Source organism: Mesoplodon densirostris, chromosome 5, assembly GCF_025265405.1.
Source record: "Mesoplodon densirostris isolate mMesDen1 chromosome 5, mMesDen1 primary haplotype, whole genome shotgun sequence".
Taxonomy (NCBI): Eukaryota; Metazoa; Chordata; class Mammalia; order Artiodactyla; family Ziphiidae; genus Mesoplodon; species Mesoplodon densirostris.
The window spans coordinates 47,681,646-47,699,556 of record NC_082665.1 but is presented as its reverse complement, the minus strand read 5'-3'; the positions used below and the strand labels follow the sequence as shown (position 1 = coordinate 47,699,556).

At 42.1% G+C, this 17,911-nt stretch overlaps 1 protein-coding gene across 3 annotated transcripts in view; it reads right to left on the bottom strand.

Annotated features, from left to right (window-relative positions):
- The window catches only part of COL8A1 (collagen type VIII alpha 1 chain), a 161,099-nt gene extending 145,676 nt beyond the window's left edge, over window positions 1-15,423 (bottom strand). For 2 of the 3 annotated variants that reach the window (XM_060098671.1, XM_060098672.1), the window contains exon 1: window positions 15,264-15,423. The gene's annotated coding sequence lies outside the window, so the exon portion shown is untranslated. The remainder of the gene's footprint in view (window positions 1-15,263) is intronic. The other variant, XM_060098673.1, reaches the window with a different exon arrangement.
- Between the last annotated feature and the right edge of the window lie 2,488 nt (window positions 15,424-17,911).

The window sequence follows — 17,911 nt, the reverse complement described above, 5'->3', positions numbered from 1 at the left end:
TGGAAGACAAAACAGTGGAAATAACTACCACAGGGCAGAATAAAGAAAAAAGAATGAAAAGAATTTAGGACAATCTCAGAGACCTCTGGGACAACATTAAATGCACCAACATTCGAATTATAGGGGTCCCAGAAGAAGATGAGAAAAAAAAGGGACTGAGAAAATAGTTGAAGAGATTATAGTTGAAAAGTTCCCTAATATAGGTAAGGAAATAGTCAATCAAGTCCAGGAAGCACAGAGAGTCCCATACAGTATAAATCCAAGGAGAAACATACCAAGAAACATATTAATCAAACTATCAAAAATTAAATACAAGGAAAAAATATTAAAAGCAGCAAGGGAAAAGCAACAATTAACATACAAAGGAATCCCCATAAGGTTAACAGCTGATCTTTCAGCAGAAACTCTGCAAGCCAGAAGGGACTGGCAGGACATATTTAAAGTGATGAAAGGGAAAAACCTACAACCAAGATTAGTCTACCCAGCAAGGATGTCATTCAGATTTGACAGAGAAATTAAAACCTTTAAAAATAAGCAAAAGCTAAGAGAATTCAGCACCACCAAACCAACTCTACAACAAATGCTAAAGGAACTTCTCTAGGCAGGAAACACAAGAGAAAGAAAAGATTTACAAGAGCCAACCCAAAACAATTAAGAAAATGGTAATAGGAACATACATATAGATAATTACCTTAAATGTAAATGGATTAAATGCTCCCACCAAAAGACACAGAGTGGCTGAATGGATACAAAAACAAGACCCATATATATGCTGTCTACAAGAGAGCCGCTTCAGACCCAGGGACACATACAGACTGAAAGTGAGGGGATGGAAAAAGATATTCCATGCAAATAGAAATCAAAAGAAAGCTGGAGTAGCAATTCTCATATCAGACAAACAGACTTTACAATAAAGACTATTACAAGAGACAAAGAAGGACACTACATAATGATCAAGGGATCAATCCAAGAAGAAGATATAACAATTGTAAATATTTATGCACCCAACACAGGAGTACCTCAATATATAAGGCAAATGCTAACATCCATAAAAGGGGAAATCGAGGGCTTCCCTGGTGGCGCAGTGATTTGGAGTCCGCCTGCCGATGCAGGGGACATGGTTTCATGCCCCGGTCCGGGAGGATCCCACATGCCTCGCAGTGGCTAGGCCCATGAGCCACGGCCACGGAGCCTGCATGTCCAGAGCCTGTACTCCGCAACGGGAGAGGCCACAACAGTGAGAGGCCCGCATACCGCAAAAAAAAAAAAGGGAAATCGAGAGCAAAACAGTCATAGTAGGGGTCTTTAACACCCCACTTTCACCAATGGACAGGTCATCCAAAATGAAAATAAATAAGGAAACACAAGCTTTAAATGATACGTTAAACAAGATGGACTTAATTGATATTTATAGGATATTCCATCCCAAAACAACAGAATACACTTTCTTCTCAAGTGCTCATGGAACATTCTCCAGGCTAGATCATATCTTGGGTTACAAATCAAGCCTTGGTAAATTTAAAATCATATCAAGTACCTTTTCTGACCAAAACACTATGAGACTAGATATCAATTACAGGAAAAAACCTGTAAATAATACAAACACATGAAGGCTACACAGATATAGAGAATGGACTTGAGGACACTGGGAGGGGAAAGGCTAAGCTGGGACGAAGTGAGTGAATGGCATGGACATATGTACACTACCAAATGTAAAACAGCTAGCTAGTGGGAAGCAGCTGCATAGCACAGGGAGATCAGCTCAGTGCTTTGTGTCCACCTAGAGGGGTGGGTTATGGAGGTTGGGAGGGAGACGCAAGAGGAAGGAGATATGGGGATATATGTATATGTATAGCTGATTCACTTTGTTATACAGCAGAAACTAACACCCCATTGTAAAGCAATTATACTCCAATAAAGATGTTAAAGGGAAAAAATTTTCATTGAAGGTTTTTCCAGTCACTCCAAATAAACTTAGCTGTGAATGGAAAAGATGCAGCTGATTGGCCTGGCTTCGTGCGTCTCTTCTGCCCTTGTCCCGCTCTTCACTGAGTCAGAAGGAAGGCATGTGGTGTGGCCGACCTCCAAAATAATAAAACATCTCCTGTAAACGGTTGCTGTTAGAGACACATTCTGGTTTATCTTCTGAAAGCTTATTAATAAGTCAGAATCTAATCTCAGCCAGACAGTTTGATCACTTTGGTCTTGGCTTTGCCAGGCATGGGATTTTATTGGGTGGTTGGTCTGTTGGCCTGATGATTCCTGAGGGGCCGTCGGTAAGCCAGCAAGTGTCAGGGGCACATCATTCAAATTCCAAAGACCTGTGACCTCCATTAACCTGCTGGTAGAGGTTTAGCCTTCTTCAAAGAGGCTCAGGTTGTTCACTAGACATAGAGACAAGAATACTCTGGGAAAATCTATGATGGAACACCACCTTCCTTCAGAAAGTGATGGGGCTTCAGGGGGAGAGAAAAGCAAAAATCTGGTGGCTGAGCTTGTTTCAGGTCCCTGGGAATAGTCTTTTTCTATAGAAAAGGTCATATTGAAAGTTGAAGCAATTCTATGTCTCAGCAGGTCTGAAACATATTTAGAAAACATTTAAAATATGTTTCCCCCCCAAAAGGGGAAAAAAATGAGATAGTAATGAATAATTGAACTTTCTCTTTCAGAGACTCAGTTCAAATCATTCTTCATCTCATTTCTTTTGTAGAGTGCTAAAGGATCCAGGTAGTGATACAGTACCATTCTAAGTGAGTTTAAACCATTAAAAAACAAAAGCAAATACAATCTGTGCTACTTTATTAAAATTATATATGTAGGGGAGAGGACTTCTTTAAGAGACTATAGCTATTAGAGATAGACCCAGTAGCCAGTAATGCATTGAACACAACATTTAATGAATACTACTGTGGTCATGACATTCCCTGGGGATACAAAAAAGCATCTTATTCAATTTTTTTCAATAGTTTATATGCTCATCGAGGATACAAGACATAGCACATGAAAAGTTAAATATTCTGTGTTGTACAGTACAGTAGCCACTAGCCACATGTGGCTATTTAATTTTAAATTTAAAGAGGTTACAAAAACATAAAATAAAAAGTCAGTACCTCAGTTGCACTAGCCACATGTCAAGTGCTTGGTTGCCATATATGGCTGGTGGCTACCCTAGATATAACACATTTCCCTTATTGCAGAAAGTTCTAGTGGACAGCCCCGGTTTCTTCAATACAGGGTATAGGCAACACGTAGGTGACATTTATAATAACTGCTTGTCAGTTGAGAATATGGGAAGATCAATGCAAGTGGCAATATTTAGGAAGACTTTAATAGGACCTTGAATTTATGGTTATTTTGACAAGCGTAAAGGGCAGTAGGGGATATTCAGTAGAGAAAAGAGAAAAGAATGTTTAGGGGAAGAATAGTCCATCTGGCTTAGGTCAAATTCCTGGTGTAGGCTGGGAGGGATGAAGATGGAAAGCTGGATTGGGGTGAGAGAGACAGAGGGACTGGCTGGCAAGCTAACATGTTAGTCCTGTTTCCTAATGCCACTGAATGGTTTTGAGTAGGGTACTGACAGTCCTAGGACAGTGGCACCACCCAGAAAATAATGTTTCCTCATGTAATTTGGTACACAGATGGCTTATAGTTAATATTAGCCTACCAATGGGAGTTCATCCTGTGCTTCACGGTTAGCTACAGAGTTGAGCCTAGTAACATCATGTGTGCGTGCATGCACAGCAGTGTGCATGAGAATGTATCTCTTGGAAAAATTTATGGGGATAGAGAAAAGCATATTTAGAGCCTTCTCATTTACCATCACTACATTTTGTTCCCGCATCCCTTTTTTTCTTTTAACATTTATTAAGCTCCTATTGTGTGCTAAGCATTGTAGGCACTGAGATAAACAAGACATGAATCCTGCAAGGAGCTCACTGTCTCATACAAAAAATTAGCCAATGCCATTACAGCGTGAACATGGCCGTGACATGGCTGTGCAAAGAGTACTAGGGTGCCTGGGGAGGTTCACATGCAGACAAGACAGGCCTGGTATAGACAGGTCTTTTCAGAGGGGTAGGTTCCTGATCTGAATCTTGGAGGAGGAGTACAAATAAATTCAGTAGATCAAATGGGGAATGCTCCAGGCAGGCAGGGAAGACCAAGTACAAAAGCAAAGAAGTACGTCAGAATGTGACCACCTGGAAAGCGCTGGACCTTGTTTCCTCTTTTGTCTTTGGCACAGCACAAAGGAGGGGCTCGAAGTATATTATTTTCTATATACAAGCTTCCCCTGCTCTCCGAAATCAGAGCATTCCTATGAAACCTTTCATAAGGCAAAATGGTGTAAAGCGAAGAAACAAGTACCTTGGAATACATCTTGTTAATGGATGCAAAATATAAATCCAGATGAAGCACAGGTGCTCCCAGACACAGTTCAAAACCATGGTGGCTTGATGCTGAGTGTAGTTCCTGAGGAAGGAGCTTGGCGGTGCTGCAAAAGGGATGCTGGATGCTATTTTTACTTTTCGCTTTTTTCCATGAAAGTGAAAATCCTCTTTGGGTTTCATTAGCGAAAACAGGAACTAATGTAGGTCTTTCGTAAAACTGAAGTGGAATAAAGTGAACTTTAAAGAAAGTGGGGGACACCTATACAAGCTCAGACAGGTTAAGCTGTCGGTGTAGACAACACAGACTTTTACCTAGGTGACTCACGTGGCTTGGGACCTCAGTTAAGTTGTCTTCACTCTCATCACCTGGGTATGGAATATAGTAAGAGTCACGCCAAAGAGAATGATATGGGGAGCTGGATTCAAGTTTGTTTAACAGGCCATAGTGCCTTTGTTCTCGTCTGTTTCTGATATAATCATGGGGATTTCTCCTGCCTGAGGAATGACATGCTAGCTTGTCACTCTTTTTCCCAGACTCATGCCAGGCAACTTGGGGATCACTTGGGGAGAATTTATGGAGAAACCTTAGCCCTTATAAATCACCCTAGGGAGAATTGATAGCTTTTTTTGTTTATTTTTCTAGTCACACAGCCCTTACTTCTTTGGCTCTGAAATGGCAGCATGCTTTTAGGAAAAAATACAGAAAAAAAGAAATTAAAATCACAGTATTAAACAAAAAGCAGAGCCGGTTGGCAGTGTCTAGGAACAGAGCCACTGGAATTCTCTCACTTTATGAGTCAGAGGTAGTGACAGAGGGAGTCAGTATTTTTTCTTCCTTTTATGATATGACAAGACCTCATGAGAGGCACCACGAAGAAGCAGAAAAACTATGAGCTTTGGAGCATGACCTGGATGGGAGTCCTGGCTCTGACACTTCCAGCTGTGTGACCCTGGGCAAGTTGCTTGACCAAATAGAGGCTCCATTTTTCTCATCTTTCAATTGGGAATGTAATTCCATCCTTGTAGGGTTGATGTAAGGAACAGAGATAATGAGAGCAGTACATTACTAGATAGTATCTATTACTGTAACTAGTAATGATGAGTTTGAGTTTCTCCCTTGGATGACTGTGGGCTACTTATTTTCTTAAAGCAGAGGGTGCTATATACCACACTGCCTTTGGGATACTGGCCTCCAGGCATTATCTTTGTAAAGGGCAAAGAGAAGTCCCAGAGTAGGGCCCTAAGAGAAATAGTCAATTTCATGGGGGCAGGAGGTCTGAGTGTCATAGGTAAACAAATAATCTCCGATGTAGCGAGATATACTAGAATATCAGTGTGTTCCTATTCCGGGAATTAGCTCCCTATTGATGGTGAAGAAGTAAATGCTCAAGAAAGATGTTTGGTTAATGATCTTGGTTAATTAGTGGTGGTTATGATGAAACCGAATTCTCAGCTCAGAGATCGTTGAGCTAATTCATGAAATTATCTGGGCTTCTTGTTTACTGACTTATTGCTCATTGTTGGCCATTTCTCTATTTGTAACAATATCCTGACACGGGGAAAGATGAGGGAAGGAAGAGATCATTTCAATCTATCCAATATTCTCCCTCCCTCCTTTCCTCCCTCCCTTCCTTCCTTCCTTTATTTTTCTTTCTTCCTATCACTCCCCACCCCCCTTTTTCTCTCTCACCTATTGTATGTAACGAACAAATTATTCTGACATTTCTGCGGTTATTATTATAAAGAACTGAGCCATGGGACCAAGACATAGTCATCTGTTTCTTTTGTTCCCTTTTCAGTTGGGTTTGGAAATCACACTGGGCTTGTTTCTTATTTTATGGTTTGACATAGCACATAATATATACTGACACTCCATGTGTATTACATATTAACTAGCAGCACTGAACATACCATGTCCCAGTAGATCTTGAAATAATGAAGTAGGACAGTGATTCCTAAGCTGTTCCCAAGCTGTACCATAGAATACCAGGAAGATGCTCTCAAGTTGGGAAGATCTGTCATCAAACAAGTTGAGGGCACACTATTTACTGTAACTTTTTTGAAGAATGAAAATATACAGAGCATATTAAGCTCTTTGTGAAATCTTGCAGTGAATAAAATTGGTCATATTATTTCATTGAGTATTTCTAAAATTTATTTGACCACAGAAACTTTTTCTGTATAAACGCTTTAATATCCCAGGTATTACTGTTTTTAAAACACACTTTGGAGAATGTTGAAGAAGTGGCATTCAGAGATTTTATACAATGTAACAGTCATTATTAAAAATATCTTTCTCCAGTTAAAATAGAATTTTTAAATCACAAAACCTTTTTTTCTGTATGAGGAATTATCTGTTGACTGGTGTCAAATATGGATAAGTGAACATATAGGCCTCTTGAGACTCTTTAAGTCATAGTTTAATTATTGTTTCTTTTCCTTTTTCTACTTACCCTTGACCTTATCTGGCCCCTTGAGACATGCAGAATTGTTCTTGGTACTCTAAGAAATAAAAATGCCCTTGGTACATCTTGGCAAGTTGTGTGCTTATTTGGAATTGTATTCCCTTTCGACTTGATTCTAAATAAATACCAAGAGCCATCTCCAGGTATCATGAGTACAATCCATTTACTATGTATGTATGCTTAAGCAGCACCATTCTGTAAAATACTTGGCAAGACCTCTAGTGTCTCTAAATGGTAAAGAGAGTGGTTATTTGAGAATGGTTCTTCTATTTAAGATAAATAAATTAAGGCACACAGATGATCAAGGCCCCAGAATGAGTCAAGGTGTTCTGGGAATTAAAACACTGAAGATTTTCTGAAACAGGGGATTCTCAGGCCACATGCATACGAACTTCACAGCTGCATTTCTATTGAGATCAGTAACAGTCTTAGAGAGAGGACTGCTCTGTTTTCCTGTGAATGTCATACTTTTTTTTTTTTTTTTTGCGGTACGCGGGCCTCTCACTGCTGTGGCCTCTCCCGTTGCGGAGCACAGGCTCCGGACGCACAGGCTCAGCGGCCATGGCTCACGGGCCCAGCCGCTCCGCGGCATGTGGGATCTTCCCGGACCGGGGCACAAACTCGTGTCCCCTGAATCGGCAGGCGGACTCTCAACCACTGCGCCACCAGGGAAGCCACAATGTCATACTTTTTACAAAGCAAGCAGCCCTTCCCTGGTGTGCCAAGGATTTTTTTAATGGTCCTAATTGATCTCTATCCTCCAGAGGGTTCTGAATTACGCAGTTGTCTCAAGTCTTAACAAGCCATCCCCACACCGCTGCACAATGCAAATGTTCAACTGAAGGGTATTCACTTCGATCTAGGCAACGCTCTGGCTGCTCCTGGAGAGACCAGGATCCTGGAGTGCAGGTTCTGGGCCATCTCGATTGGAGAAGCCTGTTTGGCCCATTTCCGCCTCCATCTTTCTTGCATTGCCCTTCCCCTGTCCTGGTGACCAGGGGCTGGTCCTGGCAGGACACTGGGGCTTCCCTTTGGAGCCCATGAGATCTTCTCGGCTCTCTGCTCTCTCTGCACTTGTCTCTCACTGACTCTCAGCTGCTGTGGTTTATTTATTACTGAACTGAGCATTTAGTCTTGGCTGGTGGTGGCCTTGGAAGGAACGTTTTCTAAGATTGCCTTGGTTTTCTTTCAACTAAACTTCTACAAGCCTGGACATTTCTGGCATTGCTGAAATGCAGGTGATTTATTTGTAGAGGCTTACATTGGGATTATTATTTTTTTTTTTTAAAGAAAACCAACAATGTGATACACTCCCGTGGTACATTTTAGCCACTGGTTGAAAAGGACACCTTGTTCTGCCTTTTATCAGAAAAATGCAAATCTAAAGGCTCCCTCTGGGAACAAGTCAGTTTTCTATTCTGAGACACTCAACCCGCTGGCTCCCTCTACTGGTCATAACCTCCCTCCCCACTCATTTGAACAGCAGGGGACTGGAATCAACTGGGAGCTAGATGGGGAACCAGACAAGGTGTTAGACTAGGGGTTGTGACTCCAATAGCATATTTTTACTGCAGATCCCTTTTCTTCCCTCATTGTTCCAACCTCAACAGACTTGGCCGCCTCAGACACAAATTCTTAGCCCCACCTAGCGTCTCCCTTCATGTAGTCCTTGGCATTATCTTGTGTCTGCCCTTTAACAAGAGGCCACTTGTTTGCATTTACAGCACTGATGAACGCCATGACTTTTGGACTTTAAGACAGGACAATTGTTAAGTACAGATCTTTAAAGAAATATAATAATGTGCAGCCATCACTTTGAATTTATGAACCAAATTTAGATTTATCTTTAGCGTGCGCATGGCATGATAGAGGAACACACTAAATGGGATGAGAGCTGACAAAACATCTCCCAGCTGTCCTGGACAATGCCCTTCAACCAGCTCTGAAGGTTTGCTGTCCTCCTGTTGAACTGAGGACAGCTGTGGCTTAGCCACTCTGCTGCTGGGTAGCGAAATATCTGCATAAACAAGCCATAGTTGCCCTAATACATGAAACCTTAATGATGGCCCAGAATTTCTGTTTTATCTAGCTAACAGAGAGGACTGGAGAAGCTCCCCAACAGGCTGATACATTTTATTTCCTGGAGAAGCCAACAGCTGACACCCACACCCAGGCCTATTCAGTTGGAGTTGGAAAAGTAGTACATGAAGTGACTAGTTGTCTTTAATCTCAGCACATCAAATGATGCCAATGGCTAAATATCCTGAGATGTAAACACATCAAGAGAGCTTAAGAAAGACAGTCTTCAAGAAAGACTTACTTAAAAGTATGTTTTCACAATGATGCTTAGTCATAGACCATGTACATTTTAACACACAATAAATCAATTTCAGAAACACAGTGACTGTTTCAAAGATACGCAATTGTCAGGCATGCTTTACAGGAAAGTGAACAAGCATCTGGGGTAACATCTGTCCACAGGGTAAATTCTTTCTAGAAAAGATACAAGAATATTCTTTTCTACCTTTATCATTTTCCACATTGGGGTAACATTCCTAAAAATTGTATTGCTATCTTAGCACAGAACTTTTTTTTTTTTTTTTTTTGCAGTACGTGGGCTTCTCACTGTTGTGGCCCCTGCTGTTGCGGAGCACAGGCTCCGGACGCGCAGGCTCAGCGGCCATGGCTCACGGGCCCAGCCGCTCCGCGGCATGTGGGATCTTCCCGGACCAGGGCACGAACCCGCGTCCCCTGCATCGGCAGGCGGACTCTCAACCACTGCGCCACCAGGGAAGCTCCAGCAGAGAACATTTTGATGACATGACATCCATGGAGTTGGTACGCTGGGTCAGAGTCAGGTCTACAATGAGGTCTCTTTTCTTTCTTAACTGGAAGTCCAGTTAAGGGTTAAGAAGAGTTTTAATAGATGAAAAGCATATAAAGCTTTCACCAATGTAAGGCAGTCCTTGAATGGTGTTACACCAAAAGAAGCCTGACCCAAATAGGATTTCACCTCCCCAACATTTGAGTAGGTCTTAGCTCAGATGATCGTATTAAAAATCTCTTTTCTAGCACCTCAAAACTCTCCAGAGTTTCTCCCTCTTCTGTTTCAGAGGAATGGACCCTCTTAGCTGCACTATCCTCTCTCTGTACTCTTGGCCCGTTGATGACCCCTCCCCTGTGTCATAACACTTCTCATGCCTACACCCCTCAACCAGTATGTCCCTCAAAGTTTCCTCTGATGGTCCATTATGCATATCTTGCCCTTTCTCTCATTAAAGACCTGGGGAGATGCTAGGTGGTTATATTGGCAACACACTGTCAATGTGGTAGGAGAGGAGGAAGGTTATGCTGTAAATCATCACATAAAAATAATACATTTTTTCTGCCACGTAGAATTGGAACTCGATCTTAAGCCTGCTGCAAAAAAACAGTACTCTTTCTAGAAGTCGGGCAAACGTAAGGACTAGTGAAAGCACTGCAAGCAGGGAAATGGCTTAGCCATTGATAAGGCTAAATGAACTCTCCTACATTTCCTAAAGCACAAGGGAATCTTAAATTTGATATACTTGAGATTTGAGTCTCTATAAGTCCCTATAGACTCATAAGGATTTTTATGGAAGGAGTTAAGAAATATGGATATTTTATACTTAGGCTTTTTGGTTTTTTTTTTCATTCATTCACCCACACAACACAGATTTACCAAGCAGCTATTATGTATCAGACCCTGGAATGAAGAAAAACACACAAGGTCCCTGTGATGGTGACAGTGATTTCACTCTTCACAAGGGACTGTATCAATGTTTCCAAACATTCTGTAGAGGTATAGTTGCAGCCCCAAACCTCTACCAGGTTGTGGTTTCTGAGAACCCTATATTTTATGTTCTAGCAGAATTCTTGGCATAGTTAGAAGCATCTTAGATACTCACTATGTGGGGAAGACACATTATAGTTATTCAAGAGAGAGTGCTGATCAGGGAGTTTGGCTATATGAACTCCAGCCCTGCTTCTCCTACACACATCTGGGTGATCTTAGGCAAGACATCAGCCTCTCTGACATTTCTCATCTGTAAAATTAACTTTAGTTAAAATTAGCTCTGAGGATCCTTCCAGCATTTATACTGTGTGATTCCCTAAATAAATTTTTAAACCCCAAGAAGTTAGAATAGGACCTAGATAAATAAAGTGCTTAGAAACTTCCTTTCAGTTTGGAGGCATGTAGCAAGTTTAAATTACCTCTCTTCTAGGTATATGAATTATGGTTTAGAAAAATGTAAAGCCTTTTTATTTGTTGGAGTGAAAATTTACATCCTGTTTAAGAGAAGTATGAGACTTTTGATAATGAGGAATGACACAACTATGAGTGGTACTCCAGAAACTTGATCTATAAGAATTAAAAAGAGATTTCTTCCACTGAAAGAAAAAAAGGAGGTAGCACAGAGGGGCATGACCACATCTGCAAACCCTGTGCTGAAGGAGAGAAGGACAGCTTTTGTTTTCCAGGAAGGGCAAGAGAAGTGAGCCCAAAATTAATAGAGGAGATTGAAAGTGGACCATCTGTGTGTTTTAATATTTTACGTAGTCAGCTATGGGTGTCCTGAGGTGCTTTGGCCTTTTGTTACATTGAGAAGTTAGAATTCATTATTATTTTAGCTGATTACTCTATGATCAGTTCTTGGGAACATTTTTGATTCAGTCACTTCAGTCTGATTCCATGCAGTTTCAACTGCTTTGTGGATTTGTGTTCACAGGGCCCCCAGATCATAGACATTCCGACCTTATGTGTGACTCTCTTTAGACCTCTTGCTGCAAATCCATTTGCTTGAGGATAGACTGTAAAGAACCTCCTTCCTTAAAGCGATAGTGGAATGTCTAATTAGTGGCTCCTCTCTTGGTGCTGAAATGTGGTTAACATTCTTTCCCAGTTTTCACTCCTTGGGTCTCTGCAAAGGGGAATTCTAGCAGAGCTCTAATTTAGTACTATGGGGCATAAACTGATGTCAATGACTGCAAGGTCATTGGAAGATCTTTTTCATTATATCCTTAGCATTTTGTAACAACCTGTAAACTGGCCTTTTTTTTTTTCAATTTAAATTTCTAGATGCTTTGGGTAGTAAGCGGTTCTTTTTACACAATGTTAAAATGAAAGATTCTCTAAATTCCATAGGGCATTCATTCTTCTCTTAACTTCCCCTCTCTCTGTCTCTTTTTTTCTTTCTTTTCACTCAACAGCTAGAACAATGAAACTCTCAGAAGAGTGCACTCTAGTCTGAAGATCTATACCCTCTTTGAATTATGCATATGTACGTTTATGGGGGCTGGTGGAAGAGAAGAAAGCCAAGGCCTGAAGAAAGACTTGATTTTCAGAGGGTTACTTGGAGGACCAGAGGTTGGGACATATGGCTGCATCTCAATAGCGCTGCAAGTTGCCATATCAAAGTGGAAGACCATGGATAGGAAGGAGTAAACTGCTGCCTGTAACTTCTAACTTGTGTGTAGTAGTTACTGAACATGGGCCCCTTTGGGAGAGTTAGGGGTGGATTTGTTGATGTGAACCACCCATTAGTTAAAAATATGTTCTGAGGTTTTTATATTCATAATGTAGCTTTTAAAATTATAACTGGCAAAGTTCTATGGGTTTTAATGTGGGGCAGACCTGAAATCATTTTGGTCTTTAGAACCGAGCTGTTCTCTTCTGTTCGAGAAGGGCATAGTAGAGATGGATCTTAACTTATTACTGGAAATACTCTCACTGATTTAAGGAAAAAAACAAGAGCAGATATGGATTTTTGCTCTTCAGTGTTTCCCCATATTCCACATAAATAAGAGCAAAAAGCAGTTGCATTTGTAACAGAGATTCTGATCTTTCTCTTCCGGGGTGCTTCCTAGGAGTGATTCTGCCCAGCTTCTCTCTCAATTCTCTGCTCACCCCCATCCTCCCCTCCTTGATTTTTGTTTCACAAATGGAATTAAGGTGGGATATACTTTCTGATCATTGAAGGAATATTGTTTTACAATTTTGGGAATAGCAGAAGATCTAAAATGTGTGTCTCCCTAAGTGTAGCAGGCCCTCAAAATCAACGGAGCACTCTCCCCGTGTCTCTAGGGAAACAGGCAGCTGCTTATCTTTTCTTTTATGAGAAACATTAAAAGAGTCATTCAAAGCCTGCTGGAATGGTACTGGGTAGGTATGGCCATGAAGCCAATCCGGGGGCAGCTATATAATGACATAGATGAGACTCATGCCTCCACATCCTGTGCAAAGGGAGAGACATTGGGGTAACTCCATGAAACCCCACCACTGATTTTTCTATAAACTTAAGAAGGAAAGTGTGGAGAAAGCATCACTTTGAGTGTCTGGTAAAGACCCCTGGGAAAGTTAGATCATAAACAGGCTAGAATGATCTCACCCAGTTATTTAGGGTGTTGAACGTGATGGCACATGGGGAAGGCAGTTACGGTTAAATGGTTCATAGCCGGTAGAGTGGATTAACTGCCAGGAAAAGCAGAAGCAAACCGTGGGAGAACACTTTTCATCCCCAAATTTAGGAATAACAGGGAGCTCTTTTACGCTAGCAGCACTTTTTTTTTCCTCCCAGAAAAGATAACTTTCCTCAAGGGGATCTGGTGAATGAAGCAGTGTATTTTCACCCTTGTGATGATGGGTGTGAGTCCGGCACTAACATAAAACAGGAATTAGCTTGGACATACCACACACTTGGTTTGGCTTGGTCCCATACCTGTGCTCTTGTCATGGTTGATTACCCACTTACTGCAAATATGAAGCAAGCAGTCTGCACTGTGGCTCAAGATAAAAGGTATTTTAATATGCTCAGGTCACTTATTATCATGGCCAATAGTAATTTTATATCATTTTCTTAAAGGAAACCACACTCCTAGCAATAATTTTTTTTCCAATGAAGCAAAATTTCACATGACAGAAAGTTTTACAAATAACTCTTTCATTTGAATAATAGCATTGAATCCTCTCTGTGCCAAATCGGCATTTAAAATACCTTTATTATTTCTTTTGATATGCAAACAATAAGGAGGAAAGGTTTGGAAGACCCTCAGTTAGACTTATAATGATTCTATTTTCTTTAATAGTGAAGAATTTTTTACATCTTTGGAGTTTTCCCCTTTCAAGTGAAACAATATAAGCAAACCAAAAAAAAAAAAAAGTAAAACTTTTTCTCTCTTACTTTAAGAACCTTGAGGGCTGAAATAGTGGTTTGGTTTCCTGACTGCCAGCTTTGGTTTGCTGTCTCTAAGCAGTCTTTTGCAATTCCCCAGAGGAAATATTTGAAGAGGGTTTTTCTCCCACATGAAAGGGTTTCATCCCACACAGCCCGCAGATTCTGATGGCAGACTTCATGGACCAAATGTCTGGTTTTCCAGAAGTAGCTGCAGAAGACGTTTTTCCTTTCACAGGTGCACAACACTCATTCTCAGACTTCAGAAATCAGAAGGTAAAGACTGAAGTCTTTAAAAATGAGAGTAGCTTAAAGGCAATAACTCTGCAAGAATCGGGTGTCAATCAGGTCCATTTTTACTAGAGGAGGGAAAAGAGGGTGACAAGCAGGGATCAAACTTCCAAAGGCTTCTTAGCTAATCGTTCTTTACAACCCTCTGGTGTAAACAGAAGTATTGGATAATCTGGCCTGTATTCTTCTCTGACTGTGGAACACATTGAAACGCTTTATGTTCAGGTGTGTGTATAGAAATTCATGAAGTTCTTTTATACACTTATTGCAACACAATTCTCATTTTAGGATGTCTTGAAAAGATAGCTATGTGCTCTCACACTGTGCCCCAGCTTGTCAATTTGGATTTGTTCTTTCCTATCTACCAGCCACCTGATTACCGTCTCTGTGCAAAGGGCACCCATTCACATAATTTTTTCCAAGCACTTAAACCTGGAAAGATATTTTTTTAAAGGGCTCACAGAAGCTGTCTTGGGGATTTGGAAAACATCACAAAATTGTTAGCAGACCTTTGACTGTGCTATTTTTAGGAAACTCATTGTGTTCTTTTAAAGTACATTTTTGACAATGGGACAAAGTTTTCCTTGCCCCACTGATATGTGAAATATTTACAATGAAAAACGGCCAGGAAAGCACCCTAACAGATACACTTTAACCTCCGCAACAGCCGGCAAAAGGGGAAGAGTGATTTAGAAGGAGAAAAGGTTTTTGTAATATTTATGCTGCTGTTTCTGCCCCGAATGAACTTTTATTCTACCGTTCCAACAGAAGTTTGTTTTCAAACCAGTTGCTGGTTTAAAGGAGCAGCTGATCTGGAATCCATAAGAATCAGCTCTACCCAAACAGTAAGCATGTTGACCAGAGGAAATTGATTCCCCCCGAAGCAATCCCTAGTAGGTCAGATGCCTGCAGAAGTGTTATCTTACCTTGAGCACGTAAGATCCAGAAGAGAGGCCGGGGGCTCCCACAGGAGAGGACCGGGAAAGTGCTCTGATCCGCTGCTGGTAACATGCACTTGGCTTTTATGCGCAGGTGGGAGGAGCTGCCCCTCACAGTAGGTGGGCAGAGAAGGAGCGGCGGGCGGGCAGCCCCGGGGGGAGCTGGACACTCTTCTCTGGGGAGGGGCGGGGAGGGCAGAGCCAGGAGCCCGAAAGAGGGAGGAGAGACGGAGAGGGAGGGAGAGAGGGGGGTGCAGGAGTGGAGGAAGCAGTGGAAACGGGAGAGGGGGGGAGAAAGAGAAAGAGAGAGAGAGGGAGATAGAGACAGAGAGAGAGGACGAAGAGAAATAGATATAGACAAAGGGATGTAGCCCACAGACAGGGAGAGGGCTGCGGAGAAAATGAATAGGAGACAGAGACAGTCAAACAAGCAAGATATAGAAGGAAAGGGGAAATGGATTATTTTCCATTTTGTACGGTATTTTTTTTTTTTTTTTTTTGGCGGTACGCGGGCCTCTCACTGTTGTGGCCCCTCCCGTTGCGGAGCACAGGCTCCGGACGCGCAGGCTCAGCGGCCATGGCTCACGGGCCCAGCCGCTCCGCGGCATGTGGGATCCTCCCGGACCGGGGCACGAACCCGCGTCCCCTGCATCGGCAGGCGGACTCAACCACTGCGCCACCAGGGAAGCCCCTGTATGACATTTTTGATGATGGGGACGGGGTGGGGGGAGTCGTGGGTGATCGTGATAACAAAAGGTGTTTTCTGTGAATTTGAAAAGCTAAATAACGGTTCAGGGCTACTGAAGAGTTCATAGGCGAGGGAAAGGCGGGGAAGCTGGCCGTCGGAGTGGCGCATCCCAGGCGCTGGGGGACGCGGAGCAGGCGGGGCGCGGGGCAGAGGTCTCCCCCGCCGGCCGCGATCCCGCCGCCCGCTGCGCCCCCGAAGCCCCTGTCTTCCACCGCCCGCTGGTAAAACCCGGCCCTTCACTCAACACTCCTGGCTGTGCTTTTTGACAAGCAAGTTCTCCTGGTGCTGCCGGCACTGAGCAGCATCCAGAGGCCCCTCTTGAGACTTCTCTGCAGCATTAAGGCAAATCCAGAAAAGGTTGGAAAGGATCAGCAGAGATTGGCTTTTGGAGAAAGGAACCTCAAAACCAGCCCGGTCCTCCAACATCTGCTTATGTAACAGGATTTCAGGGCTCTCTGCCCTCTGGTTATTTTCGGTATTTCAAAAACTCTCATTCCTAGCAATTGGAAAACGTCTTGGTGCCATAGCTCTCTCTTTGTGTGTCTTAAACATTAAGAGAGGATTCAACCAACAGGAGGCTGAAGGATCAGGCTGAAATTCTTAAGAAATACATTCAGAGAAAGAAAAACAAACTCCTTTAGCTGCTGGGTGGTGACTCACTTCCTAGCCCAAGCTTGATTTTTGCCACCAACGGACTTAAGGCATTTGGAAAGAGAGAACCTGAGGGATGAGAACCCTCAGAGAACCTTAGAACCCTAGGGGATGAGGGACACTGACAGGGGGAAGGGAGGGACAGGGGGATGGATGGGTGGGGCTGAAAAGAATAAGGGAAATAACTTTTACTGAAAATATTGATATATAACTATACAATATGTATAGCTATATATATGCATATATAAAACTTGATTCAGTGTTCACCACACCTTATGAGGTTAGGTATGGTTCATACTGTGTAGATTTTCTTTTCTCTTTTTTTAAGAAAGGAATTTCAAAGGGTTAAGCAACTAGCTCAGGCTAACAAAAGGGGGAGCCACAGCTGGTGAGCTTGCAAAGCACGTGCACTCTGCGCATCAGACCACCATATAGAACACCTAGCCCGGTCACAGGTTAGGTCCTGATGTCTTTGTGTGTGTAGAGAGGGGGTTTGGGGGGAGGGGGTGTTACCAGACTCCAAGAGAAGGAAAAATGATGGCCAAGAGCAGGATTTGTTGAACTGGGTACTACTGACATCTTGGGCCAGATAATTCTTTCTTGTGAGAATCTTTCCTGTGCATTGTAGGATGTTGAGCAGCTTATCTGGCCTCTGCCCACCAGATGCCAGTAGCACCCTTCTCCCTGAGTTATGAAAATTGAAAATGTCCCAACACTTAGCCAAATTGGTGTGGGGGGCAGGAGGCAAAAGTCCCCCCTCCCTTTAAGAACCATTGGTTTTAAAAGTCCACAACTATGTAAAAGGATTTTAAAGAAATCCATTAAGAAAATACCCAAAAGTGGCATTTGGATAATAATAATATTAGCTGCCATATGTGCTAAGGTTACACTGGACATAGGTTTTACATATTCATATTTCCATCTGTCTGCCTCTAGACTTCAAAGCCTCAATTGCTTTCTTTGTAACTAAGCTTATTCTCAATTAGATACACCTGGGAGTCATAGACTCCCATGTGCCCAGGGTATGAAGGAGGATTAGTGATATATGAGATGAAAATTTTAAGTTCTTTGTCATAAACACAAATTTGATGTTAGAACATTTATTCGAATGTTACTCATGATGTTTCATGACATTAATTATTTGCCTTAATAGGTATAGTTTTTCATCTCTAGACCCTCTTCAGAAATAGTATGTTGTGTTTTGAGAATGTAGCTAAATCCACTGAAGGAAGTCTAT